The 16920-nt window shown below is 33.8% G+C and overlaps 1 pseudogene; it reads left to right on the top strand.

Annotated features, from left to right (window-relative positions):
• The first annotated feature begins 603 nt into the window (after positions 1 to 603).
• Positions 604 to 15606, top strand: LOC123007602 (annotated as a pseudogene).
• The last annotated feature ends 1314 nt before the right edge of the window (positions 15607 to 16920 follow it).

Here is a 16920-nt window from a genome sequence, read left to right on the forward strand (position 1 = left end):
GCGGGAAAATTATCTTTCCGAACTCGTTAGGTAAATAACTATTAAAAAATTATCTGCCAAAAAAATTTGACATTTGATATTTTTTTATGTATATTTAATGATACTGATAATATTGTTTTTTTATAATTATTTAGTAAAGGTACAATAAAAGTTACAAATAACAAATAACAACAGAGTTACAGTTTAGGAGACAGCTTCCTTGTTTCCTCTTCTAATAGCCTGTAGCAAAAAAGCTTGGAAAATTATTTTTCATACAGAAATAATAAATAGAGTCAAAGTGCAAAATTTAAACTCTTATAACTTCGAAATTTTTATAAATTGAATTTTTTTAACATTTTTTCCATGTTTCTGGTATCGTACGATCGTACAACCTTACATGGCGCGAGTTCTGGCGTACCTGTATATGCGCATATTTTCAGTAATTTTACTGCATGAAAATCCGAACTCTACTAACAACTTTCCCAACTCTTGTTCCTGGAAAGTCATCATTTTACCTGAAGAAATCCTTAGTAAACATTCCACAGAGACGGGAGGGGGGCAAAATTTCCATGTCCATCCTTCAGTGACATTTTAACTTTCTGAGTGGTCGAAAGAGTCCTCAAAATGTGTTTCATGTTAATTGTGTTGACAATATCAGTTTTGAGCATCGTCGAAAACGCACCGTTGACCCGTTGGGAAAAAAACTCCATATGTGAGGAACTCCCAATGTTAATTCTTGGAAACATTCTCGGAGGTGCATTTAACCCGCGTTATATGAGCATCGACCGTCCCATCGAAGAGAAGCCTCAAATAGGGGGCAAACGTGGAGTTTCCTTCGCAGAGGACTTTTACGTAGACAACGATTTCATCGAGCAACTGGACGACAAACCGGCGTGGGATGTTACAAATCTCGTAGTTGTCTCGAAGAAAAAATACGGATTGCATCACAGCAAGAGAGGTGTTGACTATTTGCAATAGTGGCATTGCAAGTCGAAAATTGAGTGGAAGGATTTAGGGCCGGATTATTTTCCGAGATATTTGAAATCGGTGGTGTGTTTGAGTGAGAATTGTTGGTTTGGGTGGTATAAGTGTAAACCGAGATCTTTTTGGGTTAATTTGTTGCGACGGAAAAAGGGGTTTTGTGCCAAAGGGGGTAAAAGTATTTATAAGGTGGGAGTGTCGGGCTTATCGAACGATTTGAAAGAGATGTGGGTCTGGGAGGAAAGGGCTGTCAATTTTTGTTGTGACCAGAATATAAATATTTATATTTTTCTTTGACGTACCTATTCGTATTTATTTTTAATTATTTTACTTATTAATTATATATTTCCATAATAATACAAAAGCGAAATTGCACCTATTGTTAAAAATTGTAAAATAACTATGTTATTTTTACTAAAATTTTGAATAAAGATCTGTATTTGTAAATTAAATAAAGCATTAATAATATTTCATAGAAATCTTTTTTATTTATTATTTCAAATAATTACAGTTAGGAGATAGTGAATTGATGTAATTTTTTTTTTTAATTACACATGTTAAAAATACTTAAAAATAAAAATTCTTGCTTCAGAAATTCATATTTTTTTCAATTAAAAACGCGAGTAATGCACATTTTCTAATTTATGATAATCTGTGTCCATAACTAGAGATTTATAAGTCAACTTTTAATCCTATTTGTTTACAAATATTTGGAATAATTTAAGGTGTAATAAAATTTTAAGGTTGAGTTCAGGTAGAAGTTGGTTGAGAGAATAAGTAAACAGGTAAATTCCTGTAGGTTTCCTGTTTATTTTTGTGATGTTATTATTACATAAAAACACATTAAAAAGTTTCTTGTGTGCGAAAATTGTTTTAAAAAAAAGCAATTTAAAAAATAGCAACTTTCGTAATTATTTCAATTATCAAATTGGCTACATCAAATAGTATTTTTCTACTATTATCTTCTTGGTTGATTCTTTAAAATTGCGAGAATACACTAGTGTTCAAGTTGTCACAGAATGCACAATCTCGAAATTTTTTGGATAAATGTGTTCAAATTGTTGTAGAAAAAGTGTAGTATGGAACTATTTTAGAATGGCATATTGCTCCCTCGTGTAGTCGTCACACTTGTCTTCGGCTCGTGAGATGAATTTTTCCACTTGTACGGAATATGCTATATTTTAAACTGGCTATACAAAATATACTATTCTATTTAGGAGGTCCCACGAGTAAGACTCAACAATTCTTTGAAGCAACCAACATTACGTTAAAGATAACGTAGAAATTAAAATATTTAGTTTTAATTAACTAAACATAGTGACCGTACATATTTTCATTTTTTACAAATTCAAATCTCTTCAACAACTGCAGCTTTATTTGCAACCGATGTTGCTACTCTCCTATTTCTTTAAATTGGAGGCCGTGTTTTTCGCATTTGACGTTTGTATCGCTCGTAGCCTGTCTATACAGGGCTCCGGTCTTCTGTAGCTCAGCTATTACTTAAGTTAGAATTTTGATATTTTATAAACTTTATTTATATTCTAGGGCGCATTTCAGGAAAATATTTATTATACAGGATGTGCAAAAAAATGTGACGTGTACTTATCTATAGATAGTTTATAGCATAACTTGCAATATATGTACATGAATTCAAATTTTTGTGTTATAAGTATTTCTATTTCTTATGAGAAATAAATTAATTAAATTGTAATGTGTTTTCTTTTACTATTTACTTATTTAAACCGGGCGCCACCAACTTTTTCCTAAAAGTTGGAAAAGAACTATTTGAAGATGTTCTCCAGGTTTACACTACATAAGAATGCCTTTCCGGCCAGCTTTTATACAGTGGAGAGGAATGGGGAGGTTCGATTGAATTAAACACAGGTGATTGAAAAGAGAAATTTATTTAGTAGCCATAACAACAGTAACAACAGATAAAATAACAAACTTTACAAAACAAATTCTAACTTGGACCTAGTGAACCCTAGCCCTTGGAGAAGAGGTCCTCCGCGGGTAATTTTGAGGGGAGAAGTCCCGTCGGTTACTTTTCCTGAAGAGGTCCAGGAAATTATACCACCTGGAAACTGTCCCAGATGTTAAGCCCTTACCACGGAAGGGATCCCGTGGCCCGTGTTCAGAGGTGAACTCGGCTCCCAGAAACTGTCCTGGGGCAGGTGTGGTTTAAGGACGGAAGAAGGTCCCGTCGACCGTATTCTTTGAAGATGTCCAAAGAGTACAATCCTTCAGAAGCATTCCTGAAGTTATTCCACCAAGAGAGGTCCTGGTTATTTCGTCCGAAGAGGTCCGGAAGGAGACTCAAGTGAATCTGCCGGTGTGGCGGCCCGTTCTCCTTTATATACCCTTTGAAGTCAGCATTTCCATAGCAACAAAACAAACACTTTGTTCCCACTTTTGATCCATTTATCTGGGCGTACCTCTCATTGGTCTATTTTTGGCGGTTCTTTTAAATAAAACACAGACACACCATAACGTTTATTCAATGAATTCTTTACACTTTTTAATTGACTAATTGTTTGGAAAATATGCTACACATATTTCTAATACCAAATACTAAATCTAAAATTTTATTACAAAATATTTTGTTTTTTTTTTTGAGTTCTTGCAATTTTCAATTATTTTTACAAACCAAAAATTCTGCACATTCAGCATATTCAGTGAAAAATTGCATATTTTTTGAATATTTTCCTTTTAAACGCTGCATATAAATGCGCATATTTTCAGTAATTTTACTGCATGAAAATCCGAACTCTATTTATAAGTAAACCTCCCGTAAGAGTATTTTCTTTAAATCCTATTTGGTCCGTATTTTCTCAAATACTCTGATAAGGCACTGTAGCATCTCGCCTTATAATAAAACTATGTCATATAAAATCGCCTTACAGTCCACTAAAAGCAAATTAAATATAAATCGGAATTATTTTTACAAACCTTCAACTTTATCGGTAGGATCGTTTGTTAAGTACTTTACAAGACTTACCGGAGTGTATAATTGCAAATATGGATTGGAATACTAATATCTTAGCCAACCCCAAACTTTATCTATAAGCATATAAAGTGCTCAAAAATTATATTTGGTAGCACTGGAGTGGAACAGAAATGGCGACTTGTCTGATTATCCTAATCCCTGGTCCCCGTCCCATCGGAATACAGATAGGCCAATCCTCCAACTTTTCCTATTAAGAAGAACTCGTGCTTCTACATACATATCAAAACATTTGCATTATTGGATTTTATTTCCATTCCTCGATTTTTCTTTTAGATACCTGTCAACGTCGATTTTTTCCCTTTGCAACACCATGCAGCCAGCAATCATAAACTGCGTCTAATTTGTAATTAAAGTAAACACGAAAAACGAGAGAGAAACTTAAATTACACAACTTCTTTTAATCTTAACTTTGCTACTCCCACATTAAAACATTAGCAAAGAAGCTTAAAGCTCAGTTAAGTCAAGCATGAATTCGTCTTCTTTCAAACGAAATCGAGAAAAAGTACTCTTCACAACATGTAAATACGCTCCTTTTCAAAACACAAATTTTGAATTCATGTGTTAAGAGTTAATAAAGAGGTTTAGTCGAGTATAAAAAACGTAAACTTAATCTCTGAGTCTATACACTTTTCTGTTTAACGAAATCTTAAAAAAGTAAACAGCGAGAGTATTATGCAAAATTGTTGGCCATAACAAGAATTACATCATTCAGGAAAATAGTCGGTCGCATTGTTGTTGTACAATGGTTCTTGAGTTTGCCGACATCAGATAAGAACATTTTAGTAAAAGTCTCATTGTATCCTGGATCATAACTATAATCGAATATTTTTATAATCAAAAGCCACCGTGCTCTGAACGGAAATAAAGATCGTACGATAAACTTATAAATGTAAGACACTCTTGAGAAATCTTGTACTAGTTGATTAGTTTAATAATAATGAAACAAATAGGTAAGTAAACGTCTGATGATTTTGTACTCTTTGGTTGAGTCGAGCTCGAAATATTCGGCGTTTTCGCAAAACTACAAACAAAGTTTTAATATTTCCCAAGCGTCTAATTTTCTAACTCCACCCTGAAGGTTTGTACGTGAGTTGGTTGTTTCTCGTCTCTAATCTAAATGATCTCTTTTTGGAAAGAGAAGAGGTTATAACTTCCTTAAACACTTAAAAAATGAATTTAATCCGGGCCAAGTTTGTGAAAAAGGGCAAAAAGCGATAATTTTGACTTGAGAGATACTCCGGACCTACCACATAATAAATTTGAGAATTCCCGTTGCTTGAGCTACCACATTCCATATTTCGTCGGGAGACATTGCATTAAAGTAAAGCATGACGTGTGATGATACCGCGCCTATTCATCTTAACTAGGCTGGTATCTCAGAGCAGCCATAAACTTACATTAACCGTATAACAACGTCCATATTCTGTAGTCGGCAAAGATTTTAGCGTGCGTGTGCACATCCATTCGCATATCCAAGAAATATGGCTCGTATTATCGGAGTTAATAGGACCATTATGGAACAGGTAGTATCAATTTCAATTTGGAAACGCGCCCCCAGTTTTTCATCAATAGTCGCGGACTTGGTCGGAATACGCATAAAGATTTTATGAGCTATCCTTAAAGCCATTTCCAAGAGCTGATCTAAATGACGAACTTTATAGTATAACAAGGACGCGCGAGATGCCTAATAATGAATCAACCTCGCGACTTCATTAAATCGTGACACTCTCATAATAAGGGCATTTTTCAAACGAATTTGCACCACGGGACATACGTCGCTCTTGCATTCATATCTCCGGAAAATATACAGAGCGTCTCAATTTTTTAACACAATACCTTTCGTTTTTGTGGCTCACAAGCCACTTATACCTACGTGTGTCGGATAAGCAGCTGTGTGTTCTCAGCGTCTCTCCGGACGTACGCCACTGTATTTACATACTATAGAAGGCTTCCCTACTTCCTCATATTACAATAATACCATTTACATTCAGACAGTTCCATCTCCCGTTGAAAGAAGGCAAATATTTGTATAATGGAGTAGTTTCGGTACTTTCTCTTTACAGTTCATCTTCCAGATGTCTAATGAAAGATTTGCCTTGTTTTATTTGCTTCGGAAATAGTTTAATGTAATTAAGAAGTCTTATGTCGACGGAAATTACGTTTTCGATTCATGCTTTCGGTTTATTTATCAAATAAATGATTAAGATTCTAGATGCGTAATGGTCCAAGATCAGCCATATGTCAACAGCAATATTGGATTCGGAAGCAATTTAGCGATTCTGTAAAAGAAATCGGTCGTCTGAGAAATTCTATAGCTGCTTTGTTGTCACTTCACTTAGTGAATCAATCAATACTCTCCACAATCAGTTTCTTAAACAATCCCAATCCTTGCGGAAACGACGTGGACAATGACCACAAAATTATTAAGTCTATCAAAACATAAATAAACATTAAAAATGTATGAAAAAACAACCGGTTCCCTTGCCGTCTCACTTGTCATCTCCGACAGGATTTCTCCATATCAGCCTCGCACACTCAAACTGTTGTCTAACACTCCGAATCACCCATACATCGCATTTATATCACACACTCCAATGCTTTGACATCTTTCGTTTCACACACACATATTGGCTCGTAGACCTAAATTAACACCAAACTTGCTCAAATTACATTTTGAAGCAAACTTGGAACTAAATCCCACTTTTAAAAATTACAAGGTACAAAAACAGACGTCAGAATGGAGATAAGTTGCAAACACTTTTAAACAATCTGTGCCACAATTAAATGAACAACAGGAGATAAATCAAGAAAGGCACAATTAAAGTTTAACAAAGTTATGACAATCTCAACACTTTAATGTGGTTTAGAAAGTCGGATGATATCTGAAAACGACGACACCAGAATACAGATTGTTCAAAGTTGCTCACATCATTATAAGAAACAAGAGGTAGACTTCAAAAACATGTTGTTTTTAATAACAGCATATTTTAACCATCCAATTTATTTTCCAATTTACAGTTAGAATTTTTCTATTAGATTTTTTTGTGGAATTAGACACTATTGGTAAATTCCATTCGATGTTTCTTACCAATAAAATTAAAATGACGGTCAGAATATTTTTGCTCGGCTTAGTTCTCATGATGCTTTAAAATGCATAGCCGGAATACTTGAGAGATTTGAGTCGAAAACCGATTTCAGTTCAGATTGAAATCGTTTTATTTTAAGAGTTAAAGGCAAAGTTTCAGATTTGCCCTCCAAACCCGAATATACTGCATATAAAACATAAATGGCAACATAAAAATTTACGTATACGTTCTATATTAAATTAAAGAAGTACATTTGCTCCAGCTTTTTGAATAAGTTACATTGTTTCAATCTTGATAGAACTGTTTTTCATGTTGCTGTAAAACTAATAATACATTTAGAAATTTCACAATTGGAAATGAAATTTGTGGTAGTACTTGAAATATTTTATGGCCGTTGATTGTTCGTAGAGTCTGAATTTATAATGGAGCTCCAATACATTTTTCTATTAGGTACGTTTCGTTCAAATGATGTAATGAATGTTTTATTCGGTACGTCATTTGTGTTGCCAGCTAAAGAGTTATAAAATAGGAGGCCGATTAAAATTAATGGTTTAATTGAAAAGCACATTAATTATAAACAAGCAATTATTTCTCTTTTGAGGCGTCGGTGTTGAACAGAAGCCGAGTTCTGGATACAGGGCATAAATAGAAAACAGTTCAAAATGAATTTGTAGAATTAAACAAATTTAAATTTAAATAATTAAATTCATAATATAACTGATTGCTGTAAGCATCTTTTGCTTCTCTAGTTTATCATTTTCCAAGTATCATAAAACCGGCTATAAGTTCTCAGAAACCGGAAATAATTGTTAATAAAGTTCGTGATTTAGCGGAAAAAAGCCGGGATAAAAATTTGCAACAAATAACCTACGAGTCAAGTATGGATTTTCAGTTATCTGGCTAAAGCTTTTCAGCCGGTAATTGCGCGGCCCGTGTTCCAATTAAAGCGCTCCTCAAACAAAAATAGTAGCCAAAGCCATTGAAACATCGTACTTTATTACTCCATAAATAGTATCAGCACACGGTGTCGTTAAAAGAAGTTTTTCCCAAGAGGGCGCTAAGTTGTGGGTTCCTCGTCGGGCATAGATAACTACATTCATCCAAACCGTTCTTGGAGCAAAATGTGTCCTTACATCGTTGAATGAGATATGGCCAACTGTAATGTTTATGACTAGATAAAGGCCACCACGCAAATAAGCAGTCTAGCTATCGTAAAAGAAATTAAAAACTTTCCGCAAGAGGGAGACATTATTTACAATACTTTTCATCTTCTTACTTTTGAGCTGGAACAAAGCCACCGCTTTGAGCGTTCAGCGGTATAAATGTAATGGATTTTTAACTGAAAACGAAATACAGGGTCGCTAAAAAGTATGGATGCAGCTAAATATTTTCAGAACGGTTTAGCAGAGCACGTTGAAATTTGGGAATCAGTTTACCTATTTTTTGGTCAAAGTTCAGGCGGCAAAGAGCTAACGATAGATAAAAACATTTCCAAGGCTATTTTTTTTATTTTGTACTCAATGTTAAAGAGTGATTTTATCAACTAATTTTAGTAGATAAAGTGTCCTTTTATCGTCTAATGAAATAAAGTACCTAATTTTTTATCTACTGTTTACATTCAAGAAATTCTTGTAAGTGAATACAAAATAAAACGAAATATTGTACACGACGATATAGTATATTATGTAACTAGTGTTATAAACGCCACTTTAGACATGAGTTTTATTACGCACGAGCGAAGAGCAGCGGAGCGAGTGTTTAATTAAACGAATGTCTAGAGAAGTTTATACACGTGTTACATACTATACTTTTTCTACGATCACCACAAAAAGTTACTTAAATTAAAAATAAAAATAAATATTTGTACTTAATTTTAATTTAATTTGGTATTATAGTTTACCTTTGTAAATAGGTATTCCTTAGCAGGAGTAGACGATAAGAATTCTTTAATTTACTGTTTTCGACTTTTTAGATTTATAACCAACAAATTTACCCTTCAAGAACGCACACAATTTGGCATATTTGCTTATGTCAATATTGTTTTTTAGGTTAAGCGTCATCCGCAACATTCAGTAGATTGTCCACAAGGAAGACGGTTTCATCCTTTTCGAAAGATCATGAAAATATACAAGCAGCACATTCTCAGATAAAGAATTTATTTAATTTCTTGACGCCAATCTTGGAAAAGTTTATATGCACGTTCGTACTGACTTTTTGATTTTTCCGGCAGTAAACTAGTAGTTGCCGAGACCGCTGCGTCGGTAATCTCGGGTGGAGTGCATATTCTATTGAAAACATTATCTTCACTTTCATTGTCATTCATTTTTCACAAGCCGCAGACCCGTCGAAATGACAACTAAATGACAACTGACAGAAGGCACCTCGGTGAAGTTAGCAATAAGTAATATTTTTCTTGCTGGCAAAATTCATATTACAGTCGACCAAAAGTTTTCTGCTCGCTCCACAACGCGTTTCCCCCAGGATTTTCGTTTCGTGCAGCCAGATTCACACTCGAAAAATTATTAGAATTACAGAAAGCTAACTTCAGCCCGTGACTAATATGACAGTTGCTATTAGCAACGTGACTAATACGTATATAAGTCACAGATTGTCAAGATGTGTATAAAAGGTCACTTAGCGTCATGGAAACATATACGATAATCCGTGTTTTAGATGTGGGAGTAGAAAAAAGATTTTTTATTTACTCTTGAAAAAAGTCCACTCGTGACTTTGTCACTCGTAAACTTAACCTTTTCATTCGTAGATTAACAATTTCTTTATCGTCTTGTATAATAACTATAACTACGTTTTGTAATTGGTTCGATATCTTTTTTTAAATAAGGTATGCATGTGTTACATCACAGACCTCAGAAAAAAATGCTCCTCTTAAAAATATCAAATTTTACCCTGCTTGACACTAAAAATAATCAAGTTAGCTTTGTATCCCCAACAGAACAAATGGCGATAGAAGTTTGCTAAACATATGAGACGATGTAATTTAAATACTTTTAAGCGTATACCAAATTACAATAAGCTTTGATGAATAGTTTTTATAATATTTAACTGTATCCATACTTTTTAGCGACCCTGTATATTTAATCTGTCAAAAGGAATTCAATAATAAAGAAAAGATATAATCGCCAAATGTATCAGAGCACAAAATTTTCACGGAAAAAGTACGTAGAGTAAAGAAAACGTTTTGTTTAATTAAAAATTCGCTGCAAAAAAACCTCTAGATCAGGAAACGGATAAACATAATCACTAGTTCAAGTCATGTCCGGTTTGCTGTCAAGAAACAGATTAATTAGGAGAAAATGGGGATAAACCCCTTGTAGATAGCGAAATATATCGTCCAACCGACATTTTTTCAGCGTTTGGAGCAAATTCAGTAACTTTGCTGACTTTGGTGCCCTTGTTTCCGCAGAACTAATGGTAAATAAATTCACTTCTCCTACATTTGCGTCGATCAAGTTGTAAATTTCGGTCATCGATATAGGAAAGACAAGCACGTCGGGGTGGATCTATCCTAATTTACATGGTAGTTTGCTGAAATCCACACCCTCGCAAAGCGTCTTAGAAACTGCTTGAGTGTCGCAGAGTTTACCACAAAATTGCGTTGTAAATTTAACAACAGTTTTATTCACTGACTTGACACTTTCCAACAGAACGCCTACAGTCATTTTGGAAAATTATGGAGGTGTACATTGCTTTGATGGTAATTTTAATTGGTGACGGTCCTTTGATTAGAGCGGAAATTATTAAAAGGACACTAATTAATTTTGTTGAAAAACAGACTAATTTCGATAATGAAAACACGCATATTTTTTATCTGTCCTGACAAGCAATATCTATGAATAAATAGTGTGCTTTATTGAACATGAAATTGATAACCACAAAGCGCAGAGTCTAAATCAATCACTCATTTCGCTAGTAAATACTCCTAATGTAAATAATGCGGAAAATGAAATAGCATAACATTTAATCAGCCACAAACACGGTTGGAATATACACATTTAGCTATTAAATAAATTGTAAATAAATTATAGAGCAAAATATATTAGAAGCTACTGAAAGAATTGTTTGAGACTTTGATTACAAATTCTTGAAAAAGCAATAAGTGTGTGGTCGATTTTTCAGCAATGAAACAAAGAGATAATAGTTCAAGGATCGTGAAGTTTGTTTAGGAACAATGTGGGCACAAAGTAACAAGTTCCACTAATTAATTGCAAGTCGGCTTGTAATTATTAATTAGTCGGCATTGTAAAATACAATATTTTGTTGGTGCATTAATTACGTCAAAGAATTTATGGCAAACAGCGAGGTGTAATGAATGAATCAGTGTGTAATGTCGTTAAAGTTCACGCCATCACAAACATAATAAACGAATCCAGTTAACGGTTTAGAGTTGCCAGAAACTTTAATGTATGAAATCCCTATTCATGAGCAATAAATTTATGCGTATAATGTAATTAAACAGGCCGACTTAGTAATTACTGATCATAGTTCTGTTTTACATATTTAGGAGATGTTAAGGTCTAGGGTTTCGTCGAGGTTAAATGGAATCCATTGGGTCGGGTGTAAGGTGGACACAAAAGGGAGACATTATAAAGGTTACGGAATGTGGGTTGGAGGACATACGTCCAGCGGTTGACTCCAAATGGCTGGGAACCCCCCGGCAATGCGGTCAGAACACGCACTTCGAGATATGGGCTTCTGCCAGATATAACGAAATTTCGAACTGCACCAACCATATTAACACCAACATTTTAAAAATAAAAAGTAAAATTCAAATAAACCTCGTTTGTCCAGAAGAAGAAACGGAAAACTAAAAAACTACTAACAAGATAAAAATTCAGCAAAGGAAGCCCATTACAAACACAACACATAGTATTATCTTCTCTCTGTAAAAGTTTGTTATCAACTAATTTATTATTTACTTTTACTATTTATTATTAATTTAATTCAACTTTACGCTTACATCATTCAAGTTAGAATTTCTTGTTACTATTTTGTATATAAATATGTTGTAATTCCTTTAAAGCAAACTCTATTGAAGCGTAAAAAGCTAAGCGTCGACAAAAGTATAGGTAAATAAAGAAATAACAGCTAACTTATTATATTATTATCATATTCCTAAAAAAATTCTTTAAAATTGCAAAACGACTTTTCAATTAAAAGTGAAAGAAAAAAAGACAAAAGAAATAGGGCTACAACAAAATTTCCAGAACAGTTTTCATGTTTGATTACATTACAGTTGAAAATAATTTTCTGAAATGTGAATAGGAATTTAAACGAGAGTGCAGATAGTGATGAGTCATGAAGATAGATACTGCCAGATTGCTTTCAGAGGGGCAACTCATATTTATAAGACTGATAACTAGGATGACCCCCGATTTGTGATTTATAGGTGTCGAGGGATGCATAGATATACACACGACCACCCCTTATTTTATCTGCAATCTATAGTCAGGTCGTAAAGTCTGTGAAATTTTACGTAAGAAAAAGTTGGTTATTACATATTACGTTATTATATGATGTAATTTATACGTCTTAACGATAAACAAAAACTCACTGTTTTTGTTTTAGATAGATAAATTATTTGTTCTTTTCTTCAATATTAACACATTCGTTTGAGATAAAAATGTAAAAAAATGGCCACAAAGGCACCCCGGCCTGATATGTCAGTTCATCGTAATCTACGACTAAGGAATGGAAACCCCAATAAATTTCTAAGTGAAACGTAATCAAAATTTATATAATAGCCTGCTAGTGAATAATTTATGTATCGAGCCAAGTAGTCTTACAAATAAATCTAATCCCCTAATACTTTTAATATAACGATTAACAGCAATAAACACTAAATGCATGCAAACTGCAAAGATAAATATTTGCACTGGATAGTATACCTACTCAGTAGTTATTTCTCGGGGGCGATAAAAAGGGTTGTTTCGAATAAAGCCCTTTATTAGTTTGACAAAAAAAATATAAAATTGCCTTCTACTCGGTTTGATTACATAAATGTTTAATCGCAACAACACCCTCCAGACGCTTTTATTATATTACAACGGGGATCACTCCCTCAGTAATAGAATGCCGCCACAAGTAATAGCAATATTTAACATCGGACAATAAAGTTACCATGCATGAAATTGAAGCAATTGGTCTTATTGCCCTGTCCTTGTTAATTTAAAAAACTAGCACCCTCCCGAGCAGCAGTATAAATTTCATTAGAATTAATTCCACCATGATTTGCTAGTAGAAATCGACTTATTGCAATGCCAATGCAGCTGGTCCGTGACCAAATTTTCATTTTATTTGAAAAGATGTGGCACAGTCCTGACGACAGTTTAATTTCGCTGTAATACGTGCTAAAATAACTTATTGCGGTAATATTACAGATCGGGCAAAATAATAAAATGCAGACTTGGGCTTCCAGTGTTTTAATTCGTGTCTGTGGCCAGCAGTGTCCTGAATATTGAAATTTAAATGAGCACAATGCGTAAGAAGAAAATTAATGTTTTAATTAAAATATTTAATTACATCGAAAAACTAAACGCGTGCAGATTTTGTTTGTGGCACTTGATTAAAATAACAAGAGTTATTTTTCCAGTCAATTTGAGGTCGAGAATTCCATTAAATCCTTGACAATGCCCGAGAGACCGACAATTTTTGGTTTAGAAATCTTCCATTAAATGAGTAAGGCAAATCCAATTTAATTCTTTGATAGAATTTGCCTGGGAATTAAAACTCCCTAACGTTCCAAGCTCATTGCACTCTCTTCAAAATAAATTCTGGCAGGGTGGCAAAATAGAACTTAAAGTATTCTTAAAAGTTTCCGATATTTAAAGAAAGATCATCGAGGAGCATCATAAACTCCATCTTTAGTGACTCTAACTTTCCAGACCCACTCAAAGAATAAGTGCCATAAAGAGTCCTTAAGTTTTAAAGTGCTTTTCAATAAATTATTTAAACATGAAAATGTTTTAAATTATCGAAAAAAGCGGCTACCTGAAATTATCAAAGCCAAACCAAATCACGTAGTCAACATTACAGATTAACCTGTTTTACAGAATCCTTTTATTAATTCACCGACTGGATTCGTGGTTTGCCAATTTATGCGCTTGACAGGTCGGAAAAGAAAACGGATAAGATGCGTTTTTAGAATTCAGAGATTTACTGAGTCTTGCTAAATTTAATTATCCTTCCGCCACTAGAGTCGATAAGTCTTTGAATCAGCTTAAAATATTGAACAGAAAGTTAGTAACATAAGTAGTAGAAATACAAAGCAGAAGTCTCGCGAAAAATCCATTTTCGCTTGTTTCCCGTGGGAAATTCAAATATTTCAGTATTTTCAGGAGGTTACCTGATACACGGCCTTATGCAAGAATGATGGAAATACTGTATACAAGGGGGATGAAATTGTCACTATATTTTACACATTAGAATAGCAATATCAAAACTGTCTGCTCTGTATTTTCCTCAGAACGGCTCAAATAATCGACTAGCTTTTCCCATGTGAAATGTGTATCGAAAACCTATTTCTCAACGAAAGTGAAACACATTATTTTCGGCATTATTTTTTATCGGCAAATTCTCTTGCATGCGCCTTATAAGTTCATATCTTGAAAAAGGAGCCAGTTTCTTAAAAAATAAAATAAAACTAAAAAACTATTAAAAAATTATATTGCCAAAAACGTTTTACATTGCAAAGATTTTTTTTTATTTTCAAACTTATTATGTGCGTCTCAATGTTGTGCTTTGAAGCAACAATAATAGTGTTAGAAAGATTTATTCTCATACTTGATGCACACTTACTTTCTGAAATAATAATAACATAAACGCGTTCTCATGATGGCAATTTCAGTAACAGAATAATACAATGCAAACGTTGTAAAATCTTATACCGAAAGAAGTTAACAGTTACATTCTCTTGATCGTTCTCTAGGAAAATAAAAAAAAGCTAAAATTATTGTTCCACTAAAAATAAGAAAAATCAAAATACTTTGACTTTTGCATATCAAAACTTTAATTACCAATGTAGATTTTTGTTTTAAAAACGTTGTAGTTTAATAAGGCTCGTCCGGGTGTTATCAAACAATAAGCATCTGTTTTTGCTCATGTATTCTCTTGGAAAGAATTCCGAACAGTTTGTAAAACTTTGCTCGAAGTTGTGTTAGTTATTATGTCCCGCTGTGCGCAGTGCTAAAACAATAAATTTTTGGACAATGGTTTTATTATAGTTACATTTACTGCCGCCTAATAAAATTCACTTGACAATAAAATCAGTCCAAAAGAAATACGTTCGCGCACTTTTCCGTTACCAAATTATTTAATTTCCTGATATTTACGTATTTATTGAAACGCAATGTAATTTAATTTTTTGCTTTTCACGCTTTGTACATTCACGCCAATGGGATATTTCCGCAAATTTGATTGTTCACAGCAATTGAATTATTTAACGAACAACTGAACGAAATTCAGTTTGGTTTGCTTTCAATCACAGACACGGTCCGCTTGATTGAACGCAAGTGCTGGTGCAAAAACCGTCGGTGATAATTAATTTGGTGTTTTGGCTTCGACGGATGTGTGACCTGGCGGTTGTTTCATGAAACACGGTGTAGATACATCGACACCCCACTTCGACTTTCAATATTTTCTTTTGCTTTTTTATCCCATTGTCCGATATTTCCACAGGTTTTTCTAAATCAAAATTTAATTACCTTCCTACTTATCTCGCTTTGTGTGTACTTTTTCTGTTTCGTAGGTGAATTATTCTTAAATCTTTTATTTCGACTACTGTCTTTTGTTAGCAAACTGTTCCCCTACAGCCGTTAAACTAACACAATAGTGCAGCACCTTTGGCATCAAAAACACCTTTTAATAAATGCTGATTTAATATTTACAAAGTTGCAAACAAACAATCAGCTTGAATTGAAACTTAAACACTAAAATTTTTCTCGGTTTAACGTATTTCTGTTAAGCTTTTCAAGATAACTTGTGAGCAATATTACCCTTTATCCATTCAAAGCATCACAGTTTAAACTGGTTGTGGTCTTATCTTATTATCTGAGAGTAGCGAACTGTGTGTAATTTTGAAAGAGCACATTGCAGTGTAATCGCTAAATCATTAGCTGCTTATGGTGCATGTGAGAGTTGGGAAACCGTGTATTTGTTTTTTATTTTTAGTGGTTGTTGCAATTGTACAAAGAAGATAAAATGAGACAGGCGCCTTGTGTTTGTGTTGACTATAATAACGTGACAAGTTAAATCTTTCAGTCTTCTTAATTTTTAGTAGTCGCTTGAATTAGTGTATATCATTCCGACAAAACTGAATACTTGTTGCCAAGTTCTTTGGTAACGCCCGGGAACATAAATTATTTCATAAAAGACTGTCTAAGAGGAGAAACTTTGCGTTTAATCTCAAGTGCCCAAAGTGTCGTGTAAAGTAGTCCGCAACAATTTTACACATAGTTGTGACAAGTTTTACACGTAGTTTACAGTGGGATTGATCTTTGTTGACAAAAACGTGCGATTTAGAGCGCTTTGCATTCTCATTTAGAGCTTCAAACGTCTGCTCCTTTGCCGAAGGCTTATCTAATTTATTTTTGATGGCTTTTCAGATTTATCGGAGCGGTAGAATTAAATTCCATGTAACGTTTGAATCGCAAAATCTCACCGCCGTTTTTCTTTTTATTAAATTTTGTTTAACGAGAAATTACTCAAACAGTGTTCGTTAAAATTCTAGGCCTGTTGGTAATAAGGTTGCGTACATGAGAGCCTAATTAAAACTTTACGCCTAAATTGATTAATTGCAAAAGGCGACTTAAAAATAGACGTGTTTATTGCTTCAGTTGATTCCAGAAATTT

This window comes from Tribolium madens, unplaced genomic scaffold, assembly GCF_015345945.1.
Source record: "Tribolium madens isolate multiple individuals breed KSU strain unplaced genomic scaffold, Tmad_KSU_1.1 Scaffold_3;HRSCAF=73;Tcas5.2_LG2, whole genome shotgun sequence".
Taxonomy (NCBI): domain Eukaryota; kingdom Metazoa; phylum Arthropoda; class Insecta; order Coleoptera; family Tenebrionidae; genus Tribolium; species Tribolium madens.